The sequence below is a fragment of the Schistocerca serialis genome, chromosome 5, assembly GCF_023864345.2.
Source record: "Schistocerca serialis cubense isolate TAMUIC-IGC-003099 chromosome 5, iqSchSeri2.2, whole genome shotgun sequence".
Taxonomy (NCBI): Eukaryota; Metazoa; Arthropoda; class Insecta; order Orthoptera; family Acrididae; genus Schistocerca; species Schistocerca serialis.
This window is the reverse complement of record NC_064642.1, coordinates 386,728,883-386,749,816: the sequence shown is the minus strand read 5'-3', so window position 1 is coordinate 386,749,816 and position 20,934 is coordinate 386,728,883. Positions and strand designations below refer to the sequence as shown.

General features: G+C 39.9%; 1 protein-coding gene across 1 annotated transcript in view; it reads left to right on the top strand.

Moving 5' to 3' along the window:
• The window catches only part of LOC126481157 (DNA polymerase epsilon catalytic subunit 1), a 319,986-nt gene that overhangs the window by 281,011 nt on the left and 18,041 nt on the right, over positions 1 to 20,934 (top strand). The gene's annotated exons all lie outside the window — the stretch shown is intronic.

Sequence of the window (20,934 nt, the reverse complement as noted above, 5' to 3'; positions counted from 1 at the left end):
CAGTGACGTTAGAGCAGCAGCAGAGCAGGCTAGGCTGGTATCATTCCCACATTGGCAAGGAATTGACAAAGGTTTGTCCTCCCTGCTCGCACCCAAATGTCAGCTGCAACCAGGACTAGGTGCAAGTGGCTTCAGTGCAACATCCAGGCATCTCTTCGCAACTGAACAGGCTGGCAGTGTGAAGTACCTTGTGAACACAGGTTCCGATTGTCTATTTTCCCCCGATGTATGCTAAGAAGCTGCCAGAAGGCTGAGGTGCTGTCTATTATGGCATCAAAGACTTCAACAATAAAAACATGGCAGTCATCACCGAAATTTAGACCTTGGACAGTGTGGCACGTTCCTTTGGACATTTGCTGTGGCTGATCTCGTCAAGCCAGTCCTGGGTGCGGATTTCCTTGGCCCCTACAACTTATGAGCCGATATCGTGAACACCCTGCTGATTGATTCGATGGCAAATTTCAAATTAGCGATGGCCGACCACTTTCTTCAACGTTAAACCAATGAAGTCCCCCAGAATGTACGCAGACATACTGGACAAATTTCCAGAGCTCACTCGCCCACCTGGTGCACCGAGGGACGTCAAAACATTTGATGGTCAACTAAATTTTGACTACACCCAGCCTACTCACCTCGTGCCGTCCATTCTGACTTGCGCCCAAGCGACTCGCTGAAGCAACGGCTGAGATCAAGGCCATGTTGCGACATGGCATTGTTCGACCATCATGCAGCCCATGGTCCTCTGCCCTGCAGTGCTGGAACACCTATTGCGAAAGGAAGGACTCCTCTTAACTGGACGGATGCAATGAAGAGAAGCTTTATTAAGTCCAAATGAAGCCTTGCAGAAGCAACGCTGCTCGCTCACCCTGTGCATAACACTAAACTAGCCATGGCCATGGTCATGGATGCTAGCCAGCCAGCCATTGGAGCAGTGCTTCAACAATGCTTCAGTGGCAGCCAATTGGTTTCTTCTCATGAAAGCTTTCAGAGTCACAATGTGCATGAAATGCTTACAATCACGAGTTGCTTGCAATGTTTGAGGCAGTAAAATACTTCTGCCCATCAGTAGAAGCTCGTCCCTTCATAATTTTCACTAACCACGCATTTGCAGGCAATAATAGCAATTGTGTGCCGTGCCAATTGCGGCAGTTGGAGTATGTGTCACAGTTCTCCAAAGACATCCATCATATTTTCAGAATTGACAACATCGTTGCTGACTGCCTGTTCCGCACTTGTGCCGTTAACTCTCCTCCCGTGAACTCGGAGGACTTTGCCGAAGGACAGAAGAATGACAAACTTTCAACAGGCACACACTGCTTGGTTCTCCTGGAGAAATTCAAGCGCACTGCTTTCAACCGTGTCCACAGACTGTCACACCCCCACGTCAACTCCACCGTGTTACTCATGGCAGTGCATTTCATCATGTGTTTCCAAGTATGCGTAATAACGATTGGTTATTTGATTGTGCTCTGGAAATTGTCTTAAATGCCATATTATGTCATTTTATTCTCATTTACATTGACATTTTGTTTTGGATTTTACATTTTGGAATATGAGTTAGGAATGGTGTGTAGTGCCACACTGTACAAATACTTCTATAAAAACACATGAAAGTGTGTAATCAATGGGCAAGCACCTGCAATGCGTGCCTAAGTCGGAAGGCACACTCTCGCACTTGTCAGCACCTTTCCCGATGTGACAAGCTGTTGTACACATGTCCATGTCGACATTGTGGACCGTCTCCCTCTGTCCCAAGGCAAGCATTATCTCCTGACAATGGTAGACTGCTTGCCGGAGGTAACACCTGTAGCGGACATCATTGCCAACACCATAAGCACAGACTTCGCCAACACCTGGGTGGCATGCTTCAGCTGCCCTAGTCATGTTACAGTGGATTGCAGCTGCCAGTTTGACTATGCACTGTTCAGCTGCTCGACTGTGTGGCGTGCAGTTACACAGGACTACCAGCTACCATCCGGCATCTAATGACATAATCGAGCTGCTCCATTGAACACTAAGAGCCACTCTAGCTTGTCACAGCACTGCCTGGACAGATGCATTCAGGTTCGGCCTGCAAGTAACACAGAAATAAGAGATTGGCACTTCTCCAGCCGACCTTATGTATGGACAATCTCTCGCCATCCCTGGTGATTTTACGGAGGAGGCACCATCACAGTGCGATGCATCGGCCCCTCCACTGGCAGAACATCTGCAAACCCACATGACCTGCCTATGATCAAATGCACCGTCACGGCGTGGCGCCGACAAAGTGTCCATACACGCCGACCTACAGTGTTGTACACACATCATGCTGCATAGTGACACAGTACAGCCACTGTTTTGGCCCCCGTACTCAGGTCCACACCGCGTCATCACCTATGGCAAGAGAACATTCGACGTTGAGTGCAACGGCAAGCCGACCAAAGCATTAATCGACCGAGTCAAGCTGGCTTATGTCTTGACCACTTCCTCTACCACTGGTCAGGCAGGCCCCCCACCTGTGACTGCCAATGACGCAAACATGCAGCCAGCTGTCATCAGGTGCACTGCAGCCTCACCCCCACCCTACTTTGCACAACCAGCTGGCACAGTCGACCAGGGGTGCTATTATGTATCTTTCAACTGACGATCAAGTAGCCTTATTTTTGATGGAGAGCCCTCATGTTATTTTGAAAGAGATGCCGCAGGTTTCTAGCTCGTCAAGGCACTGTTGTCAGTTCTCCTCACGCCAACCAATCAAAAGCAAGGTGCCGCAGACCCATGCATGCACGCTGCAGCGTGCACAGCGCCACAAACCCGAAGGGCTAGCAGCCGACACAGGCACATTATTCTTTGCAGTTCCAAAAAGTGTGTTTAGAGTATATAGTACTGTTCAAATTTTGCTCATCATGTGTTTCCAAGTATGCGTAATAACGATTGGTTATTTGATTCATTTTATTCTCATTTACATTGACATTTTGTTTTGGATTTTACATTTTGGAATATGAGTTAGGAATGGTGTGTAGTGCCACACTGTACAAATACTTCTATAAAAAAACATGAAAAATTGTTTAAGAGAGTGTGAAAGGATAAGAAAATGTGTAGAATGTGGTCGTAACTCACTCCTACAGATCCAAATGATGAAGTAGCGTACTTCCCTATATTACACATCAACAATTTGAGTCTAAAAAACAAAATTTGAAAAATCCCTTTTCGTGGGCATGTGGTGAGTGCAAGTATTGAAAGTTTGTCGTAGTTTATAACATACATCTGATAAATCAAAATGTTTCATATATGGTGGTATAGTCTAAAAATATTATGGCAAGGATCTTTCATCTCTGTCGACTACTGTTAAGGATCCAATCGCAGATAAATACTTGTGACAAGCAAGAGTTATAAAGATGATTGCTGTTAATTTCATTCATAGTAATGTAAGTTGTGCTCTTAGATTCCTGTCTAACCACACACTACGAAATCGCTACATATTCAGAAAAAAAAATGGTGAATTGCTTGTGAAAATCAAAAAGAAAAATGTCACTGTTGGTTGTTTCACGCACAGCAATTTCATCTACAGCAGTTTCATTTTTCTAAACATACGGAAGTCACAAAATCAAAGATACTTATTACTGAGAAGGTGCACACTTAAATGTAAATAACAATGAATATTGCAGAAAAATACGTAACTTTCATGAGTAACAAAGTCTCAGAATGTGTTACAAAAATGAAGGGGGGGGGGGGGGGGGGGGTGAGAGAATTACACCTGGCGGGACATAAACCTACAATCTACAGCATTACTGTGTCTTGCCTTATCCACTTGGCCATGACAACTACCGTGGGACCAGCTGTCCAGATTTAAATAAATAGAGATGCAGGCTCACATTGTCACTGAACGATGCAGACTTAAGTCACAAATGCCTGAAATTTTGGAAGGTTTCCACTGTCAGGCTTCGTAAAATTTCTGTCCATTATGACTAAAAAGTTGTAAACATGTTTCGATAGTTAATAAATAAACCATTTGCGGGAAAAAAGTACGCAAAGTCACAAGTATTTCAGCTAATACTCGTGTCAGATATGTAAGCAGAGCCAACATCTTGTAATTTAATGTTTTTTAAGCTCTTAATTACGTAAAAATATCAGGTGTTTTGTGAGAATATTGACCGAAAATGTTTCTTTGATGTTATAATCATTCACAGTAAAAACAGTACAAATCATATTTCTAACAAAGGAAAACAGTCTTTTATGAACTCACTTTCCATTCGGATGCACCCTGGTGGTTCTTCAGTAAAACATAATCACTAAGCCCAAAACTAAAAACACGCAACATTTCTAAAATAACAAATTCTAGCTGTAAACAAGTCACACTGAACCGAATGAGTGGCGTTATCGAAATCTAACCACCTCTCGGTACAGTTGTCAGAAAATCAGCGGGAGGGCTGATCAGTATCAGACCTCAGAAGCTTACAGAATAGCAACTTCGGATTAAGAACTGCACCGATAGATATGAACATTACAGAATAGGGTCCCAGGCCACACTCACCACAAGTGCCCGGGCCACCCCCACCGCAGCCGCCAGCAGACTACGTCACGCCGTCCAGCTGCCGCGTCCAATCCAAATGACCATGCTGCATCATGCCATCACCTGCAGTAGACACCCACTGTACTTGCGCAAGTGTATACACTTCTTGTGATCGCTGTACCGAAGCATTAAGTCTGGACTGAATCCCAGGGCCGAGCTCCCGCAATCTCACGTGTCTGTGAAGTTTGAACAGTGAAGCTCATAATGCTTTATTTTGCTACCTCTTGTTGTCAGTTTTTCTTTCAAGACAACATCTTTTCAAGTAATTCACAGCCAGCACTGCCTGCCTCTACTGTCGCTAGCCAGCTGTGCAAGGACACGCCCACTGTGCACCTTGGTGCTGACATCACACGTCACCACGCAATCACAGCTGACTGGCCCACCTCCATCACGCTCACACTGACGTCAGAATGAAACATGCGGAACCCAAATATCTGTCACACAAGCTGGACAGCTGCACTTTCTCATAGCTTCTGAGCTCTGCTCTCGAAGAGGGGATCTGTGTGGCAGCTGTGCTGCAAAAATACGTGAAAGTACCAGAGCCGCTCAAGGTTGGCCCAAGTTAGTTGCATCATATATCCTTTGGCATGCATAGCTGCCAATAGGCAAAACTGTGGCAACGTATGATGTGCACAAATGCGGGTCAGCAGAAAAAGCAACAGGCAGTGTGAACTGAGCCATTGTATAGTAAAGATGTGTATTCTGGGAGTCTATAACTTTAGTCCGCAGACCACATGGGTTTAATGCGAGTTCCCCACAGACCCATGCGGAAGTTCGGTTGGCACTTCCCGTTCATTTCCACTTTTGCTTTGTTGCGTCCACGAAATACAAGGTGCCTTGCGATTGTGAGAAACAGGTTCATTTCGTTCTGTACACACATCAACTGTTCTCACGCAATTGGATGACGCGCTTATACCGAGGAGTGTACAGCCTCAGGGACTGGTGGAACTGTTATGCAAAGACAATTATCGCGATCACCAGTTAATGGTCATTGCAATTTGATTTCATTTTGTCACTTGTTTATTTACTCATTTGGCAGAATAAATACATTTTTGGCAAGTGTAGTTATCAGTTCTCATTACCACACCATCACCATAGCCTACATCCTAAATGAGGTGCATAGGTGTGCCTGTAAAGCTGCCTCAATGCACAACTGACATGTAAGCAGCGATAGCCACACGTTCCTGTTTCACGGGTATTGAAGGAAAATTAAGATATTAATACTCCAAGTTATTGTTGAAACTTCATACACATGCAATAAAAGTCTTATTTATACCATATATTAACTTTCATTTCAAAGCACTCTCCAGTGGTCGTTGTACCAGTGTGGTTTGTCGTACAAACCTGTCTGTCAAGATCGTAAATAGTTCTCATATTTTTCATTACTACTATTAAGTAGTGTTAAGTTACAATTCTTTCTCACAATTTTTTGCTTCCTACTTCATTCATAATGTTCTTTCACACATAGTTGCACTAGTTTTAGAACATTCCACTTTACTGGTGCTGGATATATTTTCATTTCCATGTTGTGTAGATGCACTCACACCTCTTCTATTTTTTTTTGTGATGTAACTTCTGTGGGTACATCTCATTGTTTTGTTAAACCTATTTTTCTGTGTATTTATCTACTGCATATTTATTAGCTTAATAATGTTTGGTTATAGATGTTTAATTAGTCATTTGTGTGTTTCTCTTCTGTGACTGCATTTTGAATACAGCAGTCTTCTTCTAGTGTTGAGCTACATTCACACTGAGAGATTTGTCATGTATGCTTACGCCCATCACATGAGCTGTGGCACATGTTGCAAGTTCTAGCAACATGTGTGTGCAACATCAACACTAGAATTCTGAGAAATACTCTGTTCTGACATAAGTGACTGTATCCATATGCTCATCGAAAACTCTGCACCAATCCCTGATAAAATTTTCTGCTGTGAATGCACAGGCAGACTCGTGGTGTTGCTTCTTGGGAGCAAGTGATCAGCTGTACATATTCAGTAGCAGATTGTGAAAATGGAGTGAACAGAAAATAAACCCGTTAAACTAATTGAAGAATATTCCAAAAGGCATTCATTATTGGATCCTACATTCCCCCATGGTCTACAAACTTAACAAATGTTCACCCTGGAAGACATCGGGATCGGATAGAGAAGAGTCGTACATATCGAAGTGGTACACCTCTGATTTGTTGCTCTTTCTGAACAGTGTAAACAAGCAAAGAATGAGTTTATGCACTTGTAAGTAAGTTGGAGCGTATTTATTATACATGAGTTTTATTGTTGTTGTTGCTATCTGCAGTCCAGAGACTGGTTTGATGCAGCTCTCCATGCTATTCTATCCTATGTATACCTCCTCATCTCCAAGTAACTACTGCAACCTACATCCTTCTGAATCTGCTTAATGTATTCCTCTCTTGGTTTCCCTCTACGATTTTTACCCTCCACGCTTCCCTCCAATACTAAACTGGTGATCCCTTCTTCTAGTCAGGATGTGCCTCAAATTCCTCATCTCCCCAGTTCTGTTCAGTACCTCCTCACTAGTTACGTGATATTCCCGTCTAATCTTCAGCGTTCTTCTGTAGCACCATGTTTAGAAAGCTTCTATTCTCTTCTTGTCTAAACTATTTGTCGTCTATGTTTCACATATATACCTAGCTCCACACCATACAAATACTTTCGGAAAGGTCTTCCTGACAATTAAATCTGTACTCGATATTAACAAATTTCTCTTCTTCAGAAAAGCTTTCTTTGCCATAGCCAGTCTACATTTTATATCCTCTCCACTTCGACCACATCAGTTATTTTGTTTCCCAGATAGCAAAACACATCTACTACTTTAAGTCTTTTCATTTCCTAATCTAATTCCGTCAGCATCACCTGATTTAATTAGACTACATTCCATTATCCTCGTTTTGCTTTTGTTGGTGTTCATCTTATATCCGCCTTTCAAGACACTGTCCATTTTCTTCAACTGGTTTTCCAGGTCCTTTGCTGTGTCTGACAGAATTGCAATGTCATCAGTAAACCCAAAAATTTTTATTTCTTCTCCATGGATTTTAATTCCTACCCCAAATTTGTCTGTTGTTTTCTTTACTATACAGATTGAATAACATTGGGGATAGGCTACAACTCTGTCTCACTCCCTGCTCAATCACTGCTTCCCTTTCATGCCCCTCAACTCTTATAATTGCCATTTGGTTTCTGTGAAAATTGTAAATAGCCTTTCGCTCCCTGTATTTTACCCTTGCCACCTTCAAAATTTGAAAGAGAACACTCCAGTCAATATTGTCAAAAGCTTTCTCTGAGTCTACAAATGCTAGAAATGTAGGTTTGCCTTTCTTTAATCTGTCCTCTAAGATAAATCGTAGGGTCAGTATTGCCTTGCACGTTCCAACATTTTCACAGAATCCAAACTTATCTTCCCCGAGGTCGGCTTCTATCAGTTTTTCCATTCGTCTGTAAAGAATTCGTGTTAGTATTTTGCAGCCATAAATTATTAAATTGATTGTTCAGTAATTTTCACATCTGTCAACACCTGCTTTCTTTGGGATTGGAGTTGTTATATTCTTCTTGAAGGCTGAGGCTGTTTCGCCTGACTCCTACATCTTGCTCACCAAATGGTAGAGTTTTCTCATGGCTGTCTCTCCCAAGGCTATCAGTAGTTCTAACGGGATGTTGTCTACTCCCGGGGCCTTCTTTTGACTTAGGTCCTTCAGTGCTCTCTCAAATTCTTCATGCAGTGTCATATCTCCCATTCCCCCCCCCATGAACCATGGACCTTGCCGTTGGTGGGGAGGCTTGCGTGCCTCAGCGATACAGATAGCTGTACCGTAGGTGCAACCACAACGGAGGGGTATCTGTTGAGAGGCCAGACAAACGTGTGGTTCCTGAAGAGGGGCAGCAGCCTTTTCAGTAGTTGCAAGGGCAACAGTCTGGATGATTGACTGATCTGGCCTTGTAACAATAACCAAAACGGCCTTGCTGTGCTGGTACTGCGAACGGCTGAAAGCAAGGGGAAACTACAGCCGTAATTTTTCCCGAGGGCATGCAGCTTTACTGTATGATTCAATGATGATGGCGTCCTCTTGGGTAAAATATTCCGGAGGTAAAATAGTCCCCCATTCGGATCTCCGGGCGGGGACTACTCAAGAGGATGTCGTTATCAGGAGAAAGAAAACTGGCGTTCTACGGATCGGAGCGTGGAATGTCAGATCCCTTAATCGGGCAGGTAGGTTAGAAAATTTAAAAAGGGAAATGGATAGGTTGAAGTTAGATATAGTGGGAATTAGTGAAGTTTGGTGGCAGGAGGAACAAGACTTCTGGTCAGGTGACTACAGGGTTATAAACACAAAATCAAATAGGGGTAATGCAGGAGTAGGTTTAATAATGAATAGGAAAATAGGAATGCGGGTAAGCTACTACAAACAGCATAGTGAACGCATTATTGTGGCCAAGATAGATACGAAGCCCACACCTACTACAGTAGTACAAGTTTATATGCCAACTAGCTCTGCAGATGACGAAGAAATTGAAGAAATGTATGATGAAATAAAAGAAATTATTCAGATTGTGAAGGGAGACGAAAATTTAATAGTCATGGGTGACTGGAATTCGAGTGTAGGAAAAGGGAGAGAAGGAAACATAGTAGGTGAATATGGATTGGGGGACAGAAATGAAAGAGGAAGCCGCCTGGTAGAATTTTGCACAGAGCACAACATAATCATAACTAACACTTGGTTTAAGAATCATGAAAGAAGGTTGTATACATGGAAGAACCCTGGAGATACTAAAAGGTATCAGATAGATTATATAATGGTAAGACAGAGATTTAGGAACCAGGTTTTAAATTGTAAGACATTTCCAGGGGCAGATGTGGACTCTGACCACAATCTATTGGTTATGACCTGTAGATTAAAACTGAAGAAACTGCAAAAAGGTGGGAATTTAAGGAGATGGGACCTGGATAAACTAAAAGAACCAGACGTTGTACAGAGATTCAGGGAGAGCATAAGGGAGCAATTGACAGGAATGGGGGAAATAAATACAGTAGAAGAAGAATGGGTAGCTTTGAGGGATGAAGTAGTGAAGGCAGCAGAGGATCAAGTAGGTAAAAAGACGAGGGCTAGTAGAAATCCTTGGGTAACAGAAGAAATATTGAATTTAATTGATGAAAGGAGAAAATATAAAAATGCAGTAAGTGAAACAGGCAAAAAGGAATACAAACGTCTCAAAAATGAGATTGACAGGAAGTGCAAAATGGCTAAGCAGGGATGGCTAGAGGACAAATGTAAGGATGTAGAGGCCTATCTCACTAGGGGTAAGATAGATACCGCCTACAGGAAAATTAGAGAGACCTTTGGAGATAAGAGAACCACTTGTATGAACATCAAGAGCTCAGATGGAAACCCAGTTCTAAGCAAAGAAGGGAAAGCAGAAAGGTGGAAGGAGTATATAGAGGGTCTATACAAGGGTGATGTACTTGAGGACAATATTATGGAAATGGAAGAGGATGTAGATGAAGATGAAATTGGAGATAAGATACTGCGTGAAGAGTTTGACAGAGCACTGAAAGACCTGAGTCGAAACAAGGCCCCCGGAGTAGACAATATTCCATTGGAACTACTGACGGCCGTGGGAGAGCCAGTCCTGACAAAACTCTACCATCTGGTGAGCAAGATTTATGAAACAGGTGAAATACCCTCAGACTTCAAGAAGAATATAATAATTCCAATCCCAAAGAAAGCAGGTGTTGACAGATGTGAAAATTACCGAACTATCAGCTTAATAAGTCACAGCTGCAAAATACTAACACGAATTCTTTACAGACGAATGGAAAAACTAGTAGAAGCCAACCTCGGGGAAGATCAGTTTGGATTCCGTAGAAACACTGGAACACGTGAGGCAATACTGACCTTACGACTTATCTTAGAAGAAAGATTAAGGAAAGGCAAACCTACGTTTCTAGCATTTGTAGACTTAGAGAAAGCTTTTGACAATGTTGACTGGAATACTCTCTTTCAAATTCTAAAGGTGGCAGGGGTAAAATACAGGGAGCGAAAGGCTATTTACAATTTGTACAGAAACCAGATGGCAGTTATAAGAGTCGAGGGACATGAAAGGGAAGCAGTGGTTGGGAAGGGAGTAAGACAGGGTTGTAGCCTCTCCCCGATGTTGTTCAATCTGTATATTGAGCAAGCAGTAAAGGAAACAAAAGAAAAATTCGGAGTAGGTATTAAAATTCATGGAGAAGAAATAAAAACTTTGAGGTTCGCCGATGACATTGTAATTCTGTCAGAGACAGCAAAGGACTTGGAAGAGCAGTTGAATGGAATGGACAGTGTCTTGAAAGGAGGATATAAGATGAACATCAACAAAAGCAAAACAAGGATAATGGAATGTAGTTTAATTAAGTCGGGTGATGCTGAGGGAATTAGATTAGGAAATGAGGCACTTAAAGTAGTAAAGGAGTTTTGCTATTTGGGGAGCAAAATAACTGATGATGGTCGAAGTAGAGAGGATATAAAATGTAGGCTGGCAATGGCAAGGAAAGCGTTTCTGAAGAAGAGAAATTTGTTAACATCCAGTATTGATTTAAGTGTCAGGAAGTCATTTCTGAAAGTATTTGTATGGAGTGTAGCCATGTATGGAAGTGAAACATGGACGATAAATAGTTTGGACAAGAAGAGAATAGAAGCTTTCGAAATGTGGTGCTACAGAAGAATGCTGAAGATTAGATGGGTAGATCACATAACTAATGAGGAAGTATTGAATAGGATTGGGGAGAAGAGAAGTTTGTGGCACGACTTGACGAGAAGAAGGGATCGGTTGGTAGGACATGTTCTGAGGCATCAAGGGATCACCAATTTAGTATTGGAGGGCAGCGTGGAGGGTAAAAATCGTAGAGGGAGACCAAGAGATGAATACACTAAGCAGATTCAGAAGGATGTAGGTTGTAGTAGGTACTGGGAGATGAAAAAGCTTGCGCAGGATAGAGTAGCATGGAGAGCTGCATCAAACCAGTCTCAGGACTGAAGACCACAACAACAACAACAACATCTCCCATTCCATTTTCATCTACATCCTCTTCCATTTCCATAATATTGCCCTCAAATACATCACCCTTGTAAAGACCCTCTATATACTCCTTCCACCTTTCTGCTTTCCTTCTGTGCTTAGGACTGGTTTTCCATCTGAGCTCTTGATGTTCATACAGTTTTTTCTATTTTTTCCAAAGGTCTCTTTAATTTTCCTGTAGACACTATCTATCTTACCTCTAGTGTTATATGCTTCTACATCCTTGTATTTCTCCTCTAGCCATCCCTGCTTAGTCATTTTGCATTTTCTGTCGATCTCATTTTTGGGACGTTTGTATTCCTGTTTGCGCCTGCTTCATTTACTGCATTTTTATGTTTTCTCCTTTCGTCAGTTAAATTCAGCATCTCTTCTGTTACCAAAGGATTTCTACTAGCCCTTGTCTTTTTACCTACTTGATCCTCTGCTGCCATCACTATTTCATCTCTCAAAGCAACCCATTCTTCTTCTATTGTATTTCTTTCCCCTGATCTTATCAATCGATCCCTAATGCTCTCTCTAAAACTCTCTACAACCTCTGGTTCTTTCAGTTTATCCATGTCCCATCTTCTGAAATTCCTACCTTTTTGCAGTTTCTTCAGTTTTAATATACAGTTTACAACCACTGAATTGTGGTCAGAGCCCGCATTTGCTCTTGGGAATGTCTTACATTTTAAAACCTGTTTCCTAAATCTCTGTCTTACCATTATATAATCTGTCTGAAACCTTCCCATGTCTCCAGGGCTCTTTCACGTATACTACCTTCTCTCATTATTCTTAAACAAAGTGTTAGCTATGATGAGGTTGTGCTCTGTGCAAAATTCTACCAGGTGGCTTCTTAAATTCCTTACCTCCTGTCCATATTCATCTACTACTTTTCCTTCTCTTCCTTTTCCTACAATCAAATTCCAGTCCCCCATTACTATTACATTTTCGTCTCCCTTAATTACTTGTATAATTTCTTTTATCACATCACACATTTCTTCAATCTTGTCATCATCTGCAGGACTAGTTGGCATATAAACTTGCACTACTGTGGTAGGCATGGAAAATTTGTCATCTTGGATATAATAATGCATTCACTATGCTGTTCATAGTAGCATATCCGCGTTCCTATTTTCTTGTTCATTATTAAACCTACTCCTGCATTACCCCTATTTGATTTTGTATTTATAACCCTGTATTCACCTGACCAGAAGTCTTTTTCCTCCAGGCACCGAACTTAACTATATCTAACCTACCCATTTCCCTTTTTAAATTTTCTAACTTATCTGCCCGATATCGAGATCCGACATTCCACACTCCGATTCATAGAACGCAAGTTTTGTTTCTCCTGATAACGATGACCTTCTGTGTAGTCCCCACCTGGAGATCCGAATGGGGGACTATTTTACCTTTGGAATATTTTATCCAAGAGGACACCATCATCAATACAGTAAAGCTGCATGCCCTCGGGAAAAATTTAGCTGTAGTTTCCACTTGCTTTCAGCCATTTTCAGTACCAACACAGCAAGGCCGTCTTGGTTGATGTTACAAGGCTGGATCAGTCAATCATCCCAACGATTGCCCCTGCAATTACAGAGAAGGCTGCTGCCCCTCTTCAGGAACCACATGTTTGTATGGTCACTCAACAGATGCCCCTCCATTCTGGTTGCACCTATGGTATGGCTATCTGTATCACTGAGACACGCAAGTCTCCCCACCAACAGCAAGGCAGGTCCATGGTTCATGGGGGGCAGATGAGTTTTATTGTAAATATTTATTTAGACAACAGTGAAGAATATAGAAGTGGTGTTTACAGTTGTGCAAGAGAAAGAAATCATCATTGTTGTACGTGATAATTATCAGTGAACTATCTTCAGCACTAAATACTGCCACTCCACCTGTTCTCGTATGGTGGCACAATGTGCTACAAGCCCATTTCTCATTTGCTTAGCATCTTCAGCAAAATTTCTAAATATTCTTGATAGTGATGTAAGTGGTGGTAGGTGGTCTCTCCTTCTCCCAGGTTCTATGGTACCCCTTTCTAGATTTTCAAAATCAAAACTCTCTGGTGGTGAATAAATTAGGTGACTTTCTCGATTTCTTAGAAAATTGTGAAGATAAATACAAATTCACAATAGTTGCTTTGTGGGGATCAAGATGAACAGATTTACATAAAACACGAAAAGTAGACGATAGTATTCCAAAGGCATTTTTGACAACTCTTCAGGCTCTACTGAGACTGTAATTAGATATTCTTTCTTTGTTATGATTACCTGGGTAGAGCATCATAACATGTTACTGCAAAGGCATTGTCAGCAACAATTACCTAGGGGAAGAGGTTCTGGCTGTGGTATGTGCAGCTGACCTGCTTTGAAAGGCTTTGTTAATGGTTGTACAGTTAAATACACCTCCATCTGAAATACGTTTTAAATTTCCATTTCTGCATAAAGAAACTGGTAATTGGCATCCACTAATGCCATTAACACAGTACTGAAAGATTCTTTATAGTTGTTGTAAGTGCTTCCAACATGAGCGGGATTGATAGTTTGCAGGTTTTTTTCCACTACTGCCCCTATGTAGTTAGTAAAGTTCCAGCGAATCTCAAATTCTTGTGAAATCATTGTGCTTCAAAATCTGGTGTCTAAAGAAAAAGAAAGTATGAACAATGTCCCCTGCCCCCCCTTTTTTGGGGTGGATCAGAAGAGAGATGTGGTGAAGAGACTGTCCTCAGTACATCATCGTCATTGGCAGGCAAGCAAGTACTTAAGAGTACTCATTTGGAGAATTCCTACGAACACACTGTGCAAGAAGGCAAAAGTAATAAAAACAATATTCTAGTGATGATGCCACGAAAGTTTTGAGGTGTGCAAATGACCTAATCATGAGGAAAAAGGAAGACAAGTTTACCTCAGCTGCAAAGTACATCGAACGTCAACTGAGAGCCTTTCACATCAAAAAACGTGTTGCTGTCCTTCAGAAGAGGATTCAAGACATGATTTTCATATTATAGCCTGACTTGCTTTTGGTATTATTACAGTATGCATGTACATTAAGAAGCTGTTTGAATCTCCAGTAGCTAAGAAGTGCAATGTAACTGCGCGTACTTCAGCAGGGGTTACAGCTTCTCAAAAATTTGTATTCTTTAATGTGTAGTATTGAGCTGTCACATTTAGTAATACTTCAAAGTCTGTCATAGACATACGAACAAAATTTTTGAAACTCTGTATGTCTTGAACTTTTAGGTCACTTATCACAGAACTGAGAGCTGCATGACAACACCATTTACAAGTTACGCACCCACTACCTACGTTTCCTTCTCCATTTATTCTCCCTTTTTACAATTCTATTCAGATGCTATTGTAAAGAAAAGTTCTGTGTCGGACGCCATGTTCCATGAAACAGACTGGCTGCATGTCACCATTGAGAAAGCTAACGTTGGCCACTTTTGCCAGGCACATGCCCCTGAACTAAGTTGCAGTGTGCATGTACCGAGGTATTTCTCTCCACAACTTGTCGGGTACAAATTTCTGCGACAAATCCCTCGGTGTGAATGTAGCTTTATTAGATGTTTTTTTCCCTGGATCTGATTATTTTCATGTATGTTCCTATTGTGGTTGTTTGGTTAGTTTTCTTGTTAGAGGTATTCTACAAATGTTGAATAGCAATTCAAGCTATTCAACATTTGTAGAATACCTCTAACAAGAAACCAACCAACCATACTTCCATGCTTTTTCATGTTCATTATATCTTATTTCATACGTTCTGTTGGTCTGTTCTAATTATGGAGCATCACAGATGTTACACTGTTTTAGCAAATGCCACATTTTTGCATATATCAGTGTCACCCTACTCCTTTAAACCTTTCTGTTTTGAATTATTACTTTGGTAAGCTATTTGTATTCCTTGATCCTTAAATATGTTACCAGGTATGTGTATTAACTTGTTTCCATATGTGAATGTGCGCCAGCTTGCTGGTTAGTGTGTGTGTGTGTGTGTGTGTGTGTGTGTGTGTGTGTGTGTGTGTGTGTCAGTCACTGGATTTATGTGGTGTTTGCATTACTTGTTTAGCCTGTTTTATTTTCATGACTACCTGGATTGTCGTATTTAAATAGATTCTTCATATCCATTGTTTTTTGCTGTTTGTATTGTTATGTCTAGCGTCTTACTCTAGCATCTGTCTGAGAGCTGCTTGATTTTTGGGCTGTAGGTGCAGCAACACACCTGTATCTGGAACACATATGCCTTTTATATGGTTTATTAGTTCCCCTGTGTTTTTGACTGTGCCATAATTCTGTGTGTGTGTGTGTGTGTGTGTGTGTGTGTGTGTGTGTGTGTGTGTGTTTTTTTTTTGTTTCTGTGATTTGTGACCGGTCTTTCAGAGATATTTACTTTGTGAATTTTGGAGCAATAGGTTTCGTACATGCCATACAAAGTTTTATCTGTCATCAAGTGTGCATCCTATTCTCATCAGTGTGTTTTTCATTTGTGTTACAAAACTATTTGTTGAATCTGATTTCACTTTTGTGATTTTATTCTGTGTAATGAGTTATTGTGTTTTGTTATTGTCCTCTTGTTTGTCGATGAGAACAACTTTATTCCCCATGTCTGCCTTGGTTACAATTATATTTGCTCTGTCCATTTTTTTCTCTAAGGGTTTTCAGAGTTTTAGATTCTGTGGTTCTCTCTGTTGGTTAATTGAGTTCACATCTTGTATTTATGATATTTTTAATTTGTTTGCCTATTGATTCCATAATTAAATCAGTGTCATGGTGTGCATGCCCTTCTGCTGTTCATGAGATTGTGTGTTCTCAGATTCTGTAATTAATTTTCTGTGCAACACTTGTTTACTTTTGTTTATGTTTCGTTTCAAACCTTTCTGTTGTAGCTGTGTTTCTTCATTATTAAATTTTGTGTCTGTGAGTTTTGAGACATGGGTAGAGTTAATGTGGGTCTTTCTGCTTGGTTGGTGTGTTTAAGTGTATTTGTTGGTCTGTAAGTGTTTTTATTTTCTTTTTCTGTGCTGTTTTAACTGTTCTTTGGAGTTTCTGTTCGTGTATGGAATGATTTGGGTTCTGAGTGGTTGGATGTCAAATACATAGTTAAGTTATATTGTGTGTGGTTCTCTCAGATGTATTACAGACTTTCTGTTCCTATTTGATAGATATCATGTTAATGTTTATAAGTGGTTCCACACTTCTGGATTGATTTGTATATCACATCTATTGCAACATGATGCATAGAGGTTATGTGAATACTACTTGATTGTGACTAAAGTTTAAATTGGCCAATAACAGGTAAATTGAATATTATGCAACCCATAATGGACAATTTTTTCTTTTGAAAAACTTGAGTTTATATTCACTGTTAACAAATTTGTCTTTTTCAGAAGCAATTTCCTTGTTTTTGCCAGCAATTTCCTGTTATTCACATCTTGTCTACTTCAGCCATATCAGTCATTTTGCTACCCAAATGGTACACCTCATCTCCTACATTGAGTGTCTCATTTCCTAATCTAATTCCTATTACCTGATCTAATTTCATTACATTCTATCACCCTAGCTTTACTTTTCTTGTTCTCTTTTGATAACTTCTTTATAATATATTACCCATTCCATTCAACCGATTCCTCATTCTGTGCCACCTCTGTTAGAACTGCAATGTATTCATCAAACCTATTTCGTCTCCCTGAATTTTCATTCCCTTTAGAATTTGTCATTGGTTTTCTGTCTTGCTTGCTTGATGTGTACAGACTGAATAACATCAGGGATAAGTTGTAATCTCGTCTCATGCCCTCTCACCTACCCTTTCATATTCTTCAACTCTCATAACAGCAGTTTCTGTAAAAGTTGTTGTAACTTTTAACTTCCTACTTGTAATGGATCTGGGAGATGTGTCATTTTCCACCGGATTTGTCAATACCAATTTGTAAATGTTTTCTTATATTTTTGTCAGAATTTTTTATTATAATTTGCCTTATTATATGTTAATTTACTTATATTTTTGAGAGTGACAGCATATTGATTACTATTAGTAAATGTGACAAAGAATATCAAAGAGACTGATTACAAGTGGAAGCTTGTGTGTTGTGTAAAATGTCTTTGACGCTGGAGTTGTTTTTGACTGTAGTCAGTCGGCAATGAACTCTTGGTGTGTGTTGACGGTAGAACAATGTGCAGGTCGCTGTCATATTAATTTGGAAGTGAACAGAAAAAAATGAATTATGTTACCACTTTTTTTTTATATAAACTTTAAGAAGAAACCACATTCGAAGAAATGGTATTTGAAGTACTAAAAATGAGGTGAACACATTGAACCAGGTCATTTCTGCAACCGACAAAACTGCATTGTGGAATCATACTTCCACTAGACAACTGAAGCCAAGACAAATATCGCCTTGTAAACATTTTACGGAAAAGGTACTGTCACGAAATATGTCAAATTTAAGTAAATAAAAAGTAGATACCATATTTCATACTTCATCCCTGCTGGTTTCAGAGTGCTTTCTCTAAATCTACAAATGCTATAACCATTGATTCATTTTTCTTCAGTGTATCTTCTAATACAGGGATGACCAAGAACTCTGCCTGCATATAGAGGTCTTGCACACGTGTAGATCTCTCTCATCTTCATCTGACTGCTCTCTTCCAGCCCCCCCCCCCCAATCTTCCTACTACTGCACCACACTGTCTGAGTGGGAATATGGGCAAACAGCAAATGCACTGTATCATGTGACAGTTTGTAGCTGTTTGTACAAGAGAATACAGCAATAAAAATAAAGCTGGGTGTGCAGCTTTATTACACCAACAATATTGTGCACACCACATTGTTCCTTTTAAATTTCTTATAACATTTAAGCTTACATATAGAAAGAAAAGAAATAATCTCTATGACACACTGGTTAGGGTGGAATAAATCTTCATTTCAAATGCATTTAGAATCAAATTTCATTATCCAGAACTACTGTTCATTCCAGTGAATACATTTCTCAAAAATATAGACCACAAACAAAATATGTTTTTGCTATCATTTAATTATCTTTGGTTCACCAAAGACATGATAAAATTTATGTCTGGGACACACTGTCAGCATGTGGACAAACACATTCAGTTTGCAGATTTTTGTCACTTAGGTTGCCATGTAATTGTGACTTACTTAATTCCATAATAGGAATAATAATTTATAATAATAATAATAATAATAATAACCTTCCACATGCATATTTTTGATAGTAACAGTGATATCAGTTTCGCATCATCTGTATGGAGATGTGGAAACTCTTTCCAAGGTAAAATTTGTAAAAGTCCTGGACAGCTCTAATGCAAAAGAATTTATCTTTTAAAGGGAATTACATTCCAGAACAATCAGTTTCTGCTGCAAAAGCACGGGGACTCTTTAAACTGAAACAACAAATGATCCCAAAGACAGATTTGAGATGGTTCTCCTGGCAATGTATTGAAAACTGTTCCTTTAGTTCTTTCAACACTGCATTTTCTTTAACACAAGAGAGCTTAGGCAAATGGGCACTGTTCTTTGTCAGAAGTTGTCCCTTTCACCATCTAATTTTCTTTTTAAATGGTTCCATTTTCCCCATCAAATAAAAATAAATTGCTTTTCATCTTGCAACATCTTGCTGAGGGCATACAAGTGTGCAATCAAGCTCACAAAAAGTGAGGTCTGCAGTTCATTCTGGTTTTCCTAGTATTGGTTCCTGCTTTCCTTTTTCCTTCATAAATTCAACAAGAGCTGAACTTAAATCAAAAAATCATTGTAGGCATGTCCCTTAAGTTAACCAACATATTTTGCAGTAATATATATATATGTCCCTACACTCTCTGTTCAGTTCCATCAAAAACTGTTGAAACTAACGCCATAATAATCAATGCGCTTTCAGAAAATTTACTATTTGTACCAGCAATAATAATGAGCTCGATACCTGCGAATTTAGTGCCAAGTGCTTCTTGATGTACAAAACAACGAATCCCATAAAAATCATCTTGTTGATTGTCATTTTTAGCCCATTCATCACCAACTATATCTTTAAATTCCTTGTGCTTGCAGTTCTGTAGGACATTTTTGGTGCCTGGTTCTTATGTGACTGCTTAATGAACATTGTGAATTCACAATATTCTCTCTGGGAGGGAAGACTGCAATTCTCGTTCATTTTCTATCCACGCTTGGGACAATAGGTCACTATCTGCCTTTTTAGAATGTATGCCCCATTGCAAGAACGACGAAATTTCCTTTATACCAGAAGCAAATAGCTGCCATTGTGTACAGATCAAAAAACACTGCACCAAATGCCAGAAAAAACAGTGCTGCATGACACTGCTAAATGAAATGTCGTAATTTACCAAGTAGCTCCAAGGAGGACCACACAAAGCCGAGACATTCTGACAGAATGAGCCCTAGAACACTTACATGAAGTTTTTCCAACACTGTTCTAGGGTCAGTATTCCCTTCTGTATTGCTAAATTTCTCCAGAACCCAAACGTATCTTCCCTGAGGTCAGCATCTACCAGTTTTTCTATTCTCCCCTAGAAAAACCTAATGTCATTAACTTTTTAATGTTGAGTTTTTAAACTGATGTTCCGGTAATATTCATACCTGGCAGCATGTGCCTTCATTGAAATTATTACATTCTAATTGAAGTTTGAGGATTTTTCGCTGACTCGTATCTAGCATACCAGATAGAATAGAGTGTTGCGATTGGTTCTCTTAGATCTTAATAATACAGAGGAAGTGTTGTTTATTCCAGGTGCCTTGTTTTGACTTAAGTCTTCAGGGCTCTGCCAAATTTTTTCTCATAATATCATGACTCCCACCTCATCTCTTCTCTTTCCATAATATTGTCTTCAGTTCTGCAAGTTTCCTAAGCAGTACAGTGAGTCACATTCCAAGGAAACCACTGTTCCCTGATCTCACACTCTTTGATTTATGTTTCTCAGTCTCATCTTCTAACGCACTAGGTGAATATGGCTTATGTAAAATTTGTGTGTGTTGTTGTTGTTGTGGTTTTTTTGTAAATAGTCAAAATTGGAGTATCTGTGATTGCTGAGTATTCTGTTGTGTTTAAAGACAAGCAGTAATGTGCTTGTGGTGCAGGTAGCAAAACTAACTCACATTTCGTTGTTTGATTTCATTAAATAATTTTTTATTTTATCCGTAAGTTAGTGGTTTCCCCTCCTCTGTACACATTTTTCCTTCCTGATATGAAAGATAAGAAATTTATAAGATTTATCACTTTTTTGTGTGCTATAATTGAACTACTGGCAGAGTATCTGAATGAGCCTTCATTTTATGTCATATGTATCATAGTTTGTGGTG